Genomic DNA, 13,855 nt, shown 5'->3' on the forward strand with positions numbered 1-13,855 from the left:
AACACATGTTGATGTCTGGATATGCCATAGTTTTTCTAACCATAACCCTAGGTTTAGTTTGCTAACCCTAATTTGCGGCCTTAGGGTGAATCAACAGGTAGTTGGAAAGTAGGCAATATGCTACTAAAGCATGCTGAATTTTGTTTTCTCATCCGTGTGGGGAGCAGAACTGTCATAAAAACACATGTTGATGTCTGGATATGCCACAGTTTTTCTAACCCTAACCCTAGGTTTAGTTTGCTAACCCTAATTTGGGGCCTTAGGGTGAATCAACAGGTAGTTGGAAAGTGGGCAATATGCTACTAAAGCATGCTGAATTTTGTTTTCTCATCCGTGTGGGGAGCAGAACTGTCATAAAAACACATGTTGATGTCTGGATATGCCATAGTTTTACTAACCCTAACCCTAGGTTTAGTTTGCTAACCCTAATTTGGGGCCTTAGGGTGAATCAACAGGTAGTTGGAAAGTAGGCAATATGCTACTAAAGCATGCTGAATTTTGTTTTCTCATCCGTGTGGGGAGCAGAAGTGTCATAAAAACACATGTTGATGCCTGGATATGCCATAGTTTTTCTAACCATAACCCTAGGTTTAGTTTGCTAACCCTAATTTGGGGCCTTAGGGTGAATCAACAGGTAGTTGGAAAGTAGGCAATATGCTACTAAAGCATGCTGAATTTTGTTTTCTCATCCGTGTGGGGAGCAGAACTGTCATAAAAACATATGTTGATGTCTGGATATGCCATAGTTTTTCTAACCCTAACCCTAGGTTTAGTTTGCTAACCCGAATTTGGGGCCTTAGGGTGAATCAACAGGTAGTTGGAAAGTGGGCAATATGCTACTAAAGCATGCTGAATTTTGATTTGTCATCCGTGTGGGGAGCAGAACTGTCATAAAAACACATGTTGATGTCTGGATATGCCATAGTTTTTCTAACCCTAACCCTAGGTTTAGTTTGCTAACCCTAATTTGGGGCCTTAAGGTGAATCAACAGGTAGTTGGAAAGTGGGCAATATGCTACTAAAGCATGCTGAATTTTGTTTTCTCATCCGTGTGGGGAGCAGAACTGTCATAAAAACACATTTTGATGTCTGGATATGCCATAGTTTTTCTAACCCTAACCCTAGGTTTAGTTTGCTAACCCTAATTTGGGGCCTTAGGGTGAATCAACAGGTAGTTGGAAAGTAGGCAATATGCTACTAAAGCATGCTGAATTTTGTTTTCTCATCCGTGTGGGGAGCAGAACTGTCATAAAAACACATGTTGATGTCTGGATATGCCATAGTTTTACTAACCCTAACCCTAGGTTTAGTTTGCTAACCCTAATTTGGGGCCTTAGGGTGAATCAACAGGTAGTTGGAAAGTGGGCAATATGCTACTAAAGCATGCTGAATTTTGTTTTCTCATCCGTGTGGGGAGCAGAACTGTCATAAAAACACATGTTGATGTCTGGATATGCCATAGTTTTTCTAACCCTAACCCTAGGTTTAGTTTGCTAACCATAATTTGGGGCCTTAGGGTGAATCAACAGGTAGTTGGAAAGTAGGCAATATGCTACTAAAGCATGCTGAATTTTGTTTTCTCATCCGTGTGGGGAGCAGAACTGTCATAAAAACACATGTTGATGTCTGGATATGCCATAGTTTTTCTAACCCTAACCCTAGGTTTAGTTTGCTAACCCTAATTTGGGGCCTTAGGGTGAATCAACAGGTAGTTGGAAAGTAGGCAATATGCTACTAAAGCATGCTGAATTTTGTTTTCTCATCCGTGTGGGGAGCAGAACTGTCATAAAAACACATGTTGATGTCTGGATATGCCATAGTTTTTCTAACCCTAACCCTAGGTTTAGTTTGCTAACCCTAATTTGGGGCCTTAGGGTGAATCAACAGGTAGTTGGAAAGTGGGCAATATGCTACTAAAGCATGCTGAATTTTGATTTCTCATCCGTGTGGGGAGCAGAACTGTCATAAAAACACATGTGATGTCTGGATATGCCATAGTTTTTCTAACCCTAACCCTAGGTTTAGTTTGCTAACCCTAATTTGGGGCCTTAGGGTGAATCAACAGGTAGTTGGAAAGTAGGCAATATGCTACTAAAGCATGCTGAATTTTGTTTTCTCATCCGTGTGGGGAGCAGAACTATCATAAAAACACATGTTGATGTCTGGATATGCCATAGTTTTTCTAACCCTAACCCTAGGTTTAGTTTGCTAACCCTAATTTGGGGCCTTAGGGTGAATCAACAGGTAGTTGGAAAGTAGGCAATATGCTACTAAAGCATGCTGAATTTTGTTTTCTCATCCGTGTGGGGAGCAGAACTGTCATAAAAACACATGTTGATGTCTGGATATGCCACAGTTTTTCTAACCCTAACCCTAGGTTTAGTTTGCTAACCCTAATTTGGGGCCTTAGGGTGAATCAACAGGTAGTTGGAAAGTAGGCCATATGCTACTAAAGCATGCTGAATTTTGTTTTCTCATCCGTGTGGGTGCAGAACTGTCATAAAAACACATGTTGATGTCTGGATATGCCATAGTTTTTCTAACCCTAACCCTAGGTTTAGTTTGCTAACCCTAATTTGGGGCCTTAGGGTGAATCAACAGGTAGTTGGAAAGTGGGCAATATGCTACTAAAGCATGCTGAATTTTGTTTTCTCATCCGTGTGGGGAGCAGAAGTGTCATAAAAACACATTTTGATGTCTGGATATGCCATAGTTTTTCTAACCCTAACCCTAGGTTTAGTTTGCTAACCCTAATTTGGGGCCTTAGGGTGAATCAACAGGTAGTTGGAAAGTAGGCAATATGCTACTAAAGCATGCTGAATTTTGTTTTCTCATCCGTGTGGGGAGCAGAACTGTCATAAAAACACATGTTGATGTCTGGATATGCCACAGTTTTTCTAACCCTAACCCTAGGTTTAGTTTGCTAACCCTAATTTGGGGCCTTAGGGTGAATCAACAGGTAGTTGGAAAGTAGGCAATATGCTACTAAAGCATGCTGAATTTTGTTTTCTCATCCGTGTGGGGAGCAGAACTGTCATAAAAACACATGTGATGTCTGGATATGCCATAGTTTTTCTAACCCTAACCCTAGGTTTAGTTTGCTAACCCTAATTTGGGGCCTTAGGGTGAATCAACAGGTAGTTGGAAAGTAGGCAATATGCTACTAAAGCATGCTGAATTTTGTTTTCTCATCCGTGTGGGGAGCAGAACTGTCATAAAAACACATGTTGATGTCTGGATATGCCATAGTTTTACTAACCCTAACCCTAGGTTTAGTTTGCTAACCCTAATTTGGGGCCTTAGGGTGAATCAACAGGTAGTTGGAAAGTAGGCAATATGCTACTAAAGCATGCTGAATTTTGTTTTCTCATCCGTGTGGGGAGCAGAACTGTCATAAAAACACATGTTGATGTCTGGATATGCCACAGTTTTTCTAACCCTAACCCTAGGTTTAGTTTGCTAACCATAATTTGGGGCCTTAGGGTGAATCAACAGGTAGTTGGAAAGTAGGCAATATGGTACTAAAGCATGCTGAATTTTGTTTTCTCATCCGTGTGGGGAGCAGAACTGTCATAAAAACACATGTTGATGTCTGGATATGCCATAGTTTTTCTAACCCTAACCCTAGGTTTAGTTTGCTAACCCTAATTTGCGGCCTTAGGGTGAATCAACAGGTAGTTGGAAAGTAGGCAATATGCTACTAAAGCATGCTGAATTTTGTTTTCTCATCCGTGTGGGGAGCAGAACTGTCATAAAAACACATGTTGATGTCTGGATATGCCACAGTTTTTCTAACCCTAACCCTAGGTTTAGTTTGCTAACCCTAATTTGGGGCCTTAGGGTGAATCAACAGGTAGTTGGAAAGTGGGCAATATGCTACTAAAGCATGCTGAATTTTGTTTTCTCATCCGTGTGGGGAGCAGAACTGTCATAAAAACACATGTTGATGTCTGGATATGCCATAGTTTTACTAACCCTAACCCTAGGTTTAGTTTGCTAACCCTAATTTGGGGCCTTAGGGTGAATCAACAGGTAGTTGGAAAGTGGGCAATATGCTACTAAAGCATGCTGAATTTTGTTTTCTCATCCGTGTGGGGAGCAGAACTGTCATAAAAACACATTTTGATGTCTGGATATGCCATAGTTTTTCTAACCCTAACCCTAGGTTTAGTTTGCTAACCCTAATTTGGGGCCTTAGGGTGAATCAACAGGTAGTTGGAAAGTTGGCAATATGCTACTAAAGCATGCTGAATTTTGTTTTCTCATCCGTGTGGGGAGCAGAACTGTCATAAAAACACATGTTGATGTCTGGATATGCCATAGTTTTACTAACCCTAACCCTAGGTTTAGTTTGCTAACCCTAATTTGGGGCCTTAGGGTGAATCAACAGGTAGTTGGAAAGTGGGCAATATGCTACTAAAGCATGCTGAATTTTGTTTTCTCATCCGTGTGGGGAGCAGAACTGTCATAAAAACACATGTTGATGTCTGGATATGCCATAGTTTTTCTAACCCTAACCCTAGGTTTAGTTTGCTAACCATAATTTGGGGCCTTAGGGTGAATCAACAGGTAGTTGGAAAGTAGGCAATATGCTACTAAAGCATGCTGAATTTTGTTTTCTCATCCGTGTGGGGAGCAGAACTGTCATAAAAACACATGTTGATGTCTGGATATGCCATAGTTTTTCTAACCCTAACCCTAGGTTTAGTTTGCTAACCGTAATTTGGGGCCTTAGGGTGAATCAACAGGTAGTTGGAAAGTAGGCAATATGCTACTAAAGCATGCTGAATTTTGTTTTCTCATCCGTGTGGGGAGCAGAACTGTCATAAAAACACATGTTGATGTCTGGATATGCCATAGTTTTTCTAACCCTAACCCTAGGTTTAGTTTGCTAACCCTAATTTGGGGCCTTAGGGTGAATCAACAGGTAGTTGGAAAGTAGGCAATATGCTACTAAAGCATGCTGAATTTTGATTTCTCATCCGTGTGGGGAGCAGAACTGTCATAAAAACACATGTGATGTCTGGATATGCCATAGTTTTTCTAACCCTAACCTTAGGTTTAGTTTGCTAACCCTAATTTGGGGCCTTAGGGTGAATCAACAGGTAGTTGGAAAGTGGGCAATATGCTACTAAAGCATGCTGAATTTTGTTTTCTCATCCGTGTGGGGAGCAGAACTGTCATAAAAACACATGTTGATGTCTGGATATGCCATAGTTTTACTAACCCTAACCCTAGGTTTAGTTTGCTAACCCTAATTTGGGGCCTTAGGGTGAATCAACAGGTAGTTGGAAAGTAGGCAATATGCTACTAAAGCATGCTGAATTTTGTTTTCTCATCCGTGTGGGGAGCAGAACTGTCATAAAAACACATGTTGATGTCTGGATATGCCATAGTTTTACTAACCCTAACCCTAGGTTTAGTTTGCTAACCCTAATTTGGGGCCTTAGGGTGAATCAACAGGTAGTTGGAAAGTAGGCAATATGCTACTAAAGCATGCTGAATTTTGTTTTCTCATCCGTGTGGGGAGCAGAACTGTCATAAAAACACATGTTGATGTCTGGATATGCCATAGTTTTTCTAACCCTAACCCTAGGTTTAGTTTGCTAACCCGAATTTGGGGCCTTAGGGTGAATCAACAGGTAGTTGGAAAGTAGGCAATATGCTACTAAAGCATGCTGAATTTTGATTTCTCATCCGTGTGGGGAGCAGAACTGTCATAAAAACACATGTTGATGCCTGGATATGCCATAGTTTTTCTAACCATAACCCTAGGTTTAGTTTGCTAACCATAATTTGGGGCCTTAGGGTGAATCAACAGGTAGTTGGAAAGTAGGCAATATGCTACTAAAGCATGCTGAATTTTGTTTTCTCATCCGTGTGGGGAGCAGAACTGTCATAAAAACATATGCTGATGTCTGGATATGCCATAGTTTTTCTAACCCTAACCCTAGGTTTAGTTTGCTAACCCGAATTTGGGGCCTTAGGGTGAATCAACAGGTAGTTGGAAAGTGGGCAATATGCTACTAAAGCATGCTGAATTTTGATTTCTCATCCGTGTGGGGAGCAGAACTGTCATAAAAACACATGTTGATGTCTGGATATGCCATAGTTTTACTAACCCTAACCCTAGGTTTAGTTTGCTAACCCTAATTTGGGGCCTTAGGGTGAATCAACAGGTAGTTGGAAAGTGGGCAATATGCTACTAAAGCATGCTGAATTTTGTTTTCTCATCCGTGTGGGGAGCAGAACTGTCATAAAAACACATGTTGATGTCTGGATATGCCATAGTTTTTCTAACCCTAACCCTAGGTTTAGTTTGCTAACCCTAATTTGGGGCCTTAGGGTGAATCAACAGGTAGTTGGAAAGTAGGCAATATGCTACTAAAGCATGCTGAATTTTGTTTTCTCATCCGTGTGGGGAGCAGAACTGTCATAAAAACACATGTGATGTCTGGATATGCCATAGTTTTTCTAACCCTAACCCTAGGTTTAGTTTGCTAACCCTAATTTGGGGCCTTAGGGTGAATCAACAGGTAGTTGGAAAGTAGGCAATATGCTACTAAAGCATGCTGAATTTTGTTTTCTCATCCGTGTGGGGAGCAGAACTGTCATAAAAACACATGTTGATGTCTGGATATGCCATAGTTTTTCTAACCCTAACCCTAGGTTTAGTTTGCTAACCCTAATTTGGGGCCTTAGGGTGAATCAACAGGTAGTTGGAAAGTAGGCAATATGCTACTAAAGCATGCTGAATTTTGTTTTCTCATCCGTGTGGGGAGCAGAACTGTCATAAAAACACATGTTGATGTCTGGATATGCCACAGTTTTTCTAACCCTAACCCTAGGTTTAGTTTGCTAACCCTAATTTGGGGCCTTAGGGTGAATCAACAGGTAGTTGGAAAGTAGGCCATATGCTACTAAAGCATGCTGAATTTTGTTTTCTCATCCGTGTGGGTGCAGAACTGTCATAAAAACACATGTTGATGTCTGGATATGCCATAGTTTTTCTAACCCTAACCCTAGGTTTAGTTTGCTAACCCTAATTTGGGGCCTTAGGGTGAATCAACAGGTAGTTGGAAAGTGGGCAATATGCTACTAAAGCATGCTGAATTTTGTTTTCTCATCCGTGTGGGGAGCAGAAGTGTCATAAAAACACATTTTGATGTCTGGATATGCCATAGTTTTACTAACCCTAACCCTAGGTTTAGTTTGCTAACCCTAATTTGGGGCCTTAGGGTGAATCAACAGGTAGTTGGAAAGTAGGCAATATGCTACTAAAGCATGCTGAATTTTGTTTTCTCATCCGTGTGGGGAGCAGAACTGTCATAATAACACATGTTGATGTCTGGATATGCCACAGTTTTTCTAACCCTAACCCTAGGTTTAGTTTGCTAACCCTAATTTGGGGCCTTAGGGTGAATCAACAGGTAGTTGGAAAGTAGGCAATATGCTACTAAAGCATGCTGAATTTTGTTTTCTCATCCGTGTGGGGAGCAGAACTGTCATAAAAACACATGTGATGTCTGGATATGCCATAGTTTTTCTAACCCTAACCCTAGGTTTAGTTTGCTAACCCTAATTTGGGGCCTTAGGGTGAATCAACAGGTAGTTGGAAAGTAGGCAATATGCTACTAAAGCATGCTGAATTTTGTTTTCTCATCCGTGTGGGGAGCAGAACTGTCATAAAAACACATGTTGATGTCTGGATATGCCATAGTTTTTCTAACCCTAACCCTAGGTTTAGTTTGCTAACCCTAATTTGGGGCCTTAGGGTGAATCAACAGGTAGTTGGAAAGTAGGCAATATGCTACTAAAGCATGCTGAATTTTGTTTTCTCATCCGTGTGGGGAGCAGAACTGTCATAAAAACACATGTTGATGTCTGGATATGCCACAGTTTTTCTAACCCTAACCCTAGGTTTAGTTTGCTAACCCTAATTTGGGGCCTTAGGGTGAATCAACAGGTAGTTGGAAAGTAGGCCATATGCTACTAAAGCATGCTGAATTTTGTTTTCTCATCCGTGTGGGTGCAGAACTGTCATAAAAACACATGTTGATGTCTGGATATGCCATAGTTTTTCTAACCCTAACCCTAGGTTTAGTTTGCTAACCCTAATTTGGGGCCTTAGGGTGAATCAACAGGTAGTTGTAAAGTGGGCAATATGCTACTAAAGCATGCTGAATTTTGTTTTCTCATCCGTGTGGGGAGCAGAAGTGTCATAAAAACAAATTTTGATGTCTGGATATGCCATAGTTTTTCTAACCCTAACCCTAGGTTTAGTTTGCTAACCCTAATTTGGGGCCTTAGGGTGAATCAACAGGTAGTTGGAAAGTAGGCAATATGCTACTAAAGCATGCTGAATTTTGTTTTCTCATCCGTGTGGGGAGCAGAACTGTCATAAAAACACATGTTGATGTCTGGATATGCCACAGTTTTTCTAACCCTAACCCTAGGTTTAGTTTGCTAACCCTAATTTGGGGCCTTAGGGTGAATCAACAGGTAGTTGGAAAGTAGGCAATATGCTACTAAAGCATGTTGAATTTTGTTTTCTCATCCGTGTGGGGAGCAGAACTGTCATAAAAACACATGTTGATGTCTGGATATGCCACAGTTTTTCTAACCCTAACCCTAGGTTTAGTTTGCTAACCCTAATTTGGGGCCTTAGGGTGAATCAACAGGTAGTTGGAAAGTAGGCCATATGCTACTAAAGCATGCTGAATTTTGTTTTCTCATCCGTGTGGGGAGCAGAACTGTCATAAAAACACATGTTGATGTCTGGATATGCCATAGTTTTTCTAACCCTAACCCTAGGTTTAGTTTGCTAACCCTAATTTGGGGCCTTAGGGTGAATCAACAGGTAGTTGGAAAGTGGGCAATATGCTACTAAAGCATGCTGAATTTTGTTTTCTCATCCGTGTGGGGAGCAGAAGTGTCATAAAAACACATTTTGATGTCTGGATATGCCATAGTTTTTCTAACCCTAACCCTAGGTTTAGTTTGCTAACCCTAATTTGGGGCCTTAGGGTGAATCAACAGGTAGTTGGAAAGTGGGCAATATGCTACTAAAGCATGCTGAATTTTGTTTTCTCATCCGTGTGGGGAGCAGAACTGTCATAAAAACACATTTTGATGTCGGGATATGCCATAGTTTTTCTAACCCTAACCCTAGGTTTAGTTTGCTAACCCTAATTTGGGGCCTTAGGGTGAATCAACAGGTAGTTGGAAAGTGGGCAATATGCTACTAAAGCATGCTGAATTTTGTTTTCTCATCCGTGTGGGGAGCAGAACTGTCATAAAAACACATGTTGATGTCTGGATATGCCATAGTTTTTCTAACCGTAACCCTAGGTTTAGTTTGCTAACCCTAATTTGGGGCCTTAGGGTGAATCAACAGGTAGTTGGAAAGTAGGCAATATGCTACTAAAGCATGCTGAATTTTGTTTTCTCATCCGTGTGGGGAGCAGAACTGTCATAAAAACACATGTTGATGTCTGGATATGCCATAGTTTTTCTAACCGTAACCCTAGGTTTAGTTTGCTAACCCTAATTTGGGGCCTTTGGGTGAATCAACAGGTAGTTGGAAAGTAGGCAATATGCTACTAAAGCATGCTGAATTTTGATTTCTCATCCGTGTGGGGAGCAGAACTGTCATAAAAACACATGTTGATGTCTGGATATGCCACAGTTTTTCTAACCGTAACCCTAGGTTTAGTTTGCTAACCCTAATTTGGGGCCTTAGGGTGAATCAACAGGTAGTTGGAAAGTAGGCAATATGCTACTAAAGCATGCTGAATTTTGTTTTCTCATCCGTGTGGGGAGCAGAACTGTCATAAAAACACATGTTGATGTCTGGATATGCCATAGTTTTACTAACCCTAACCCTAGGTTTAGTTTGCTAACCCTAATTTGGGGCCTTAGGGTGAATCAACAGGTAGTTGGAAAGTAGGCAATATGCTACTAAAGCATGCTGAATTTTGTTTTCTCATCCGTGTGGGGAGCAGAACTGTCATAAAAACACATGTTGATGTCTGGATATGCCACAGTTTTTCTAACCCTAACCCTAGGTTTAGTTTGCTAACCCTAATTTGGGGCCTTAGGGTGAATCAACAGGTAGTTGGAAAGTAGGCAATATGCTACTAAAGCATGCTGAATTTTGTTTTCTCATCCGTGTGGGGAGCAGAACTGTCATAAAAACACATGTTGATGTCTGGATATGCCACAGTTTTTCTAACCCTAACCCTAGGTTTAGTTTGCTAACCCTAATTTGGGGCCTTAGGGTGAATCAACAGGTAGTTGGAAAGTGGGCAATATGCTACTAAAGCATGCTGAATTTTGTTTTCTCATCCGTGTGGGGAGCAGAACTGTCATAAAAACACATGTTGATGTCTGGATATGCCATAGTTTTACTAACCCTAACCCTAGGTTTAGTTTGCTAACCCTAATATGGGGCCTTAGGGTGAATCAACAGGTAGTTGGAAAGTAGGCAATATGCTACTAAAGCATGCTGAATTTTGTTTTCTCATCCGTGTGGGGAGCAGAACTGTCATAAAAACACATGTTGATGTCTGGATATGCCATAGTTTTTCTAACCCTAACCCTAGGTTTAGTTTGCTAACCTAATTATGGGGCCTTAGGGTGAATCAACAGGTAGTTGGAAAGTAGGCAATATGCTACTAAAGCATGCTGAATTATGTTTTCTCATCCGTGTGGGGAGCAGAACTGTCATAAAAACACATGTTGATGTCTGGATATGCCATAGTTTTTCTAACCCTAACCCTAGGTTTAGTTTGCTAACCCGAATTTGGGGCCTTAGGGTGAATCATCAGGTAGTTGGAAGTGGGCAATATGCTACTAAAGCATGCTGAATTTTGATTTCTCATCCGTGTGGGGAGCAGAACTGTCATAAAAACACATGTTGATGTCTGGATATGCCATAGTTTTTCTAACCCTAACCCTAGGTTTAGTTTGCTAACCCTAATTTGGGGCCTTAGGGTGAATCAACAGGTAGTTGGAAAGTGGGCAATATGCTACTAAAGCATGCTGAATTTTGTTTTCTCATCCGTGTGGGGAGCAGAACTGTCATAAAAACACATTTTGATGTCTGGATATGCCATAGTTTTTCTAACCCTAACCCTAGGTTTAGTTTGCTAACCCTAATTTGGGGCCTTAGGGTGAATCAACAGGTAGTTGGAAAGTAGGCAATATGCTACTAAAGCATGCTGAATTTTGTTTTCTCATCCGTGTGGGGAGCAGAACTGTCATAAAAACACATGTTGATGTCTGGATATGCCATAGTTTTACTAACCCTAACCCTAGGTTTAGTTTGCTAACCCTAATTTGGGGCCTTAGGGTGAATCAACAGGTAGTTGGAAAGTGGGCAATATGCTACTAAAGCATGCTGAATTTTGTTTTCTCATCCGTGTGGGGAGCAGAACTGTCATAAAAACACATGTTGATGTCTGGATATGCCATAGTTTTTCTAACCCTAACCCTAGGTTTAGTTTGCTAACCATAATTTGGGGCCTTAGGGTGAATCAACAGGTAGTTGGAAAGTAGGCAATATGCTACTAAAGCATGCTGAATTTTGTTTTCTCATCCGTGTGGGGAGCAGAACTGTCATAAAAACACATGTTGATGTCTGGATATGCCATAGTTTTTCTAACCCTAACCCTAGGTTTAGTTTGCTAACCCTAATTTGGGGCCTTAGGGTGAATCAACAGGTAGTTGGAAAGTAGGCAATATGCTACTAAAGCATGCTGAATTTTGTTTTCTCATCCGTGTGGGGAGCAGAACTGTCATAAAAACACATGTTGATGTCTGGATATGCCATAGTTTTTCTAACCCTAACCCTAGGTTTAGTTTGCTAACCCTAATTTGGGGCCTTAGGGTGAATCAACAGGTAGTTGGAAAGTGGGCAATATGCTACTAAAGCATGCTGAATTTTGATTTCTCATCCGTGTGGGGAGCAGAACTGTCATAAAAACACATGTGATGTCTGGATATGCCATAGTTTTTCTAACCCTAACCCTAGGTTTAGTTTGCTAACCCTAATTTGGGGCCTTAGGGTGAATCAACAGGTAGTTGGAAAGTAGGCAATATGCTACTAAAGCATGCTGAATTTTGTTTTCTCATCCGTGTGGGGAGCAGAACTGTCATAAAAACACATGTTGATGTCTGGATATGCCATAGTTTTTCTAACCCTAACCCTAGGTTTAGTTTGCTAACCCTAATTTGGGGCCTTAGGGTGAATCAACAGGTAGTTGGAAAGTAGGCAATATGCTACTAAAGCATGCTGAATTTTGTTTTCTCATCCGTGTGGGGAGCAGAACTGTCATAAAAACACATGTTGATGTCTGGATATGCCACAGTTTTTCTAACCCTAACCCTAGGTTTAGTTTGCTAACCCTAATTTGGGGCCTTAGGGTGAATCAACAGGTAGTTGGAAAGTAGGCCATATGCTACTAAAGCATGCTGAATTTTGTTTTCTCATCCGTGTGGGTGCAGAACTGTCATAAAAACACATGTTGATGTCTGGATATGCCATAGTTTTTCTAACCCTAACCCTAGGTTTAGTTTGCTAACCCTAATTTGGGGCCTTAGGGTGAATCAACAGGTAGTTGGAAAGTGGGCAATATGCTACTAAAGCATGCTGAATTTTGTTTTCTCATCCGTGTGGGGAGCAGAAGTGTCATAAAAACACATTTTGATGTCTGGATATGCCATAGTTTTTCTAACCCTAACCCTAGGTTTAGTTTGCTAACCCTAATTTGGGGCCTTAGGGTGAATCAACAGGTAGTTGGAAAGTGGGCAATATGCTACTAAAGCATGCTGAATTTTGTTTTCTCATCCGTGTGGGGAGCAGAACTGTCATAAAAACACATTTTGATGTCTGGATATGCCATAGTTTTTCTAACCCTAACCCTAGGTTTAGTTTGCTAACCCTAATTTGGGGCCTTAGGGTGAATCAACAGGTAGTTGGAAAGTGGGCAATATGCTACTAAAGCATGCTGAATTTTGTTTTCTCATCCGTGTGGTGAGCAGAACTGTCATAAAAACACATGTTGATGTCTGGATATGCCATAGTTTTTCTAACCGTAACCCTAGGTTTAGTTTGCTAACCCTAATTTGGGGCCTTAGGGTGAATCAACAGGTAGTTGGAAAGTAGGCAATATGCTACTAAAGCATGCTGAATTTTGATTTCTCATCCGTGTGGGGAGCAGAACTGTCATAAAAACACATGTTGATGTCTGGATATGCCACAGTTTTTCTAACCATAACCCTAGGTTTAGTTTGCTAACCCTAATTTGGGGCCTTAGGGTGAATCAACAGGTAGTTGGAAAGTAGGCAATATGCTACTAAAGCATGCTGAATTTTGTTTTCTCATCCGTGTGGGGAGCAGAACTGTCATAAAAACACATGTTGATGTCTGGATATGCCATAGTTTTACTAACCCTAACCCTAGGTTTAGTTTGCTAACCCTAATTTGGGGCCTTAGGGTGAATCAACAGGTAGTTGGAAAGTAGGCAATATGCTACTAAAGCATGCTGAATTTTGATTTCTCATCCGTGTGGGGAGCAGAACTGTCATAAAAACACATGTTGATGTCTGGATATGCCACAGTTTTTCTAACCCTAACCCTAGGTTTAGTTTGCTAACCCTAATTTGGGGCCTTAGGGTGAATCAACAGGTAGTTGGAAAGTGGGCAATATGCTACTAAAGCATGCTGAATTTTGTTTTCTCATCCGTGTGGGGAGCAGAACTGTCATAAAAACACATGTTGATGTCTGGATATGCCATAGTTTTACTAACCCTAACCCTAGGTTTAGTTTGCTAACCCTAATTTGGGGCCTTA

The sequence above is a fragment of the Paramormyrops kingsleyae genome, unplaced genomic scaffold (genome assembly GCF_048594095.1).
Source record: "Paramormyrops kingsleyae isolate MSU_618 unplaced genomic scaffold, PKINGS_0.4 ups38, whole genome shotgun sequence".
Taxonomy (NCBI): Eukaryota; Metazoa; Chordata; class Actinopteri; order Osteoglossiformes; family Mormyridae; genus Paramormyrops; species Paramormyrops kingsleyae.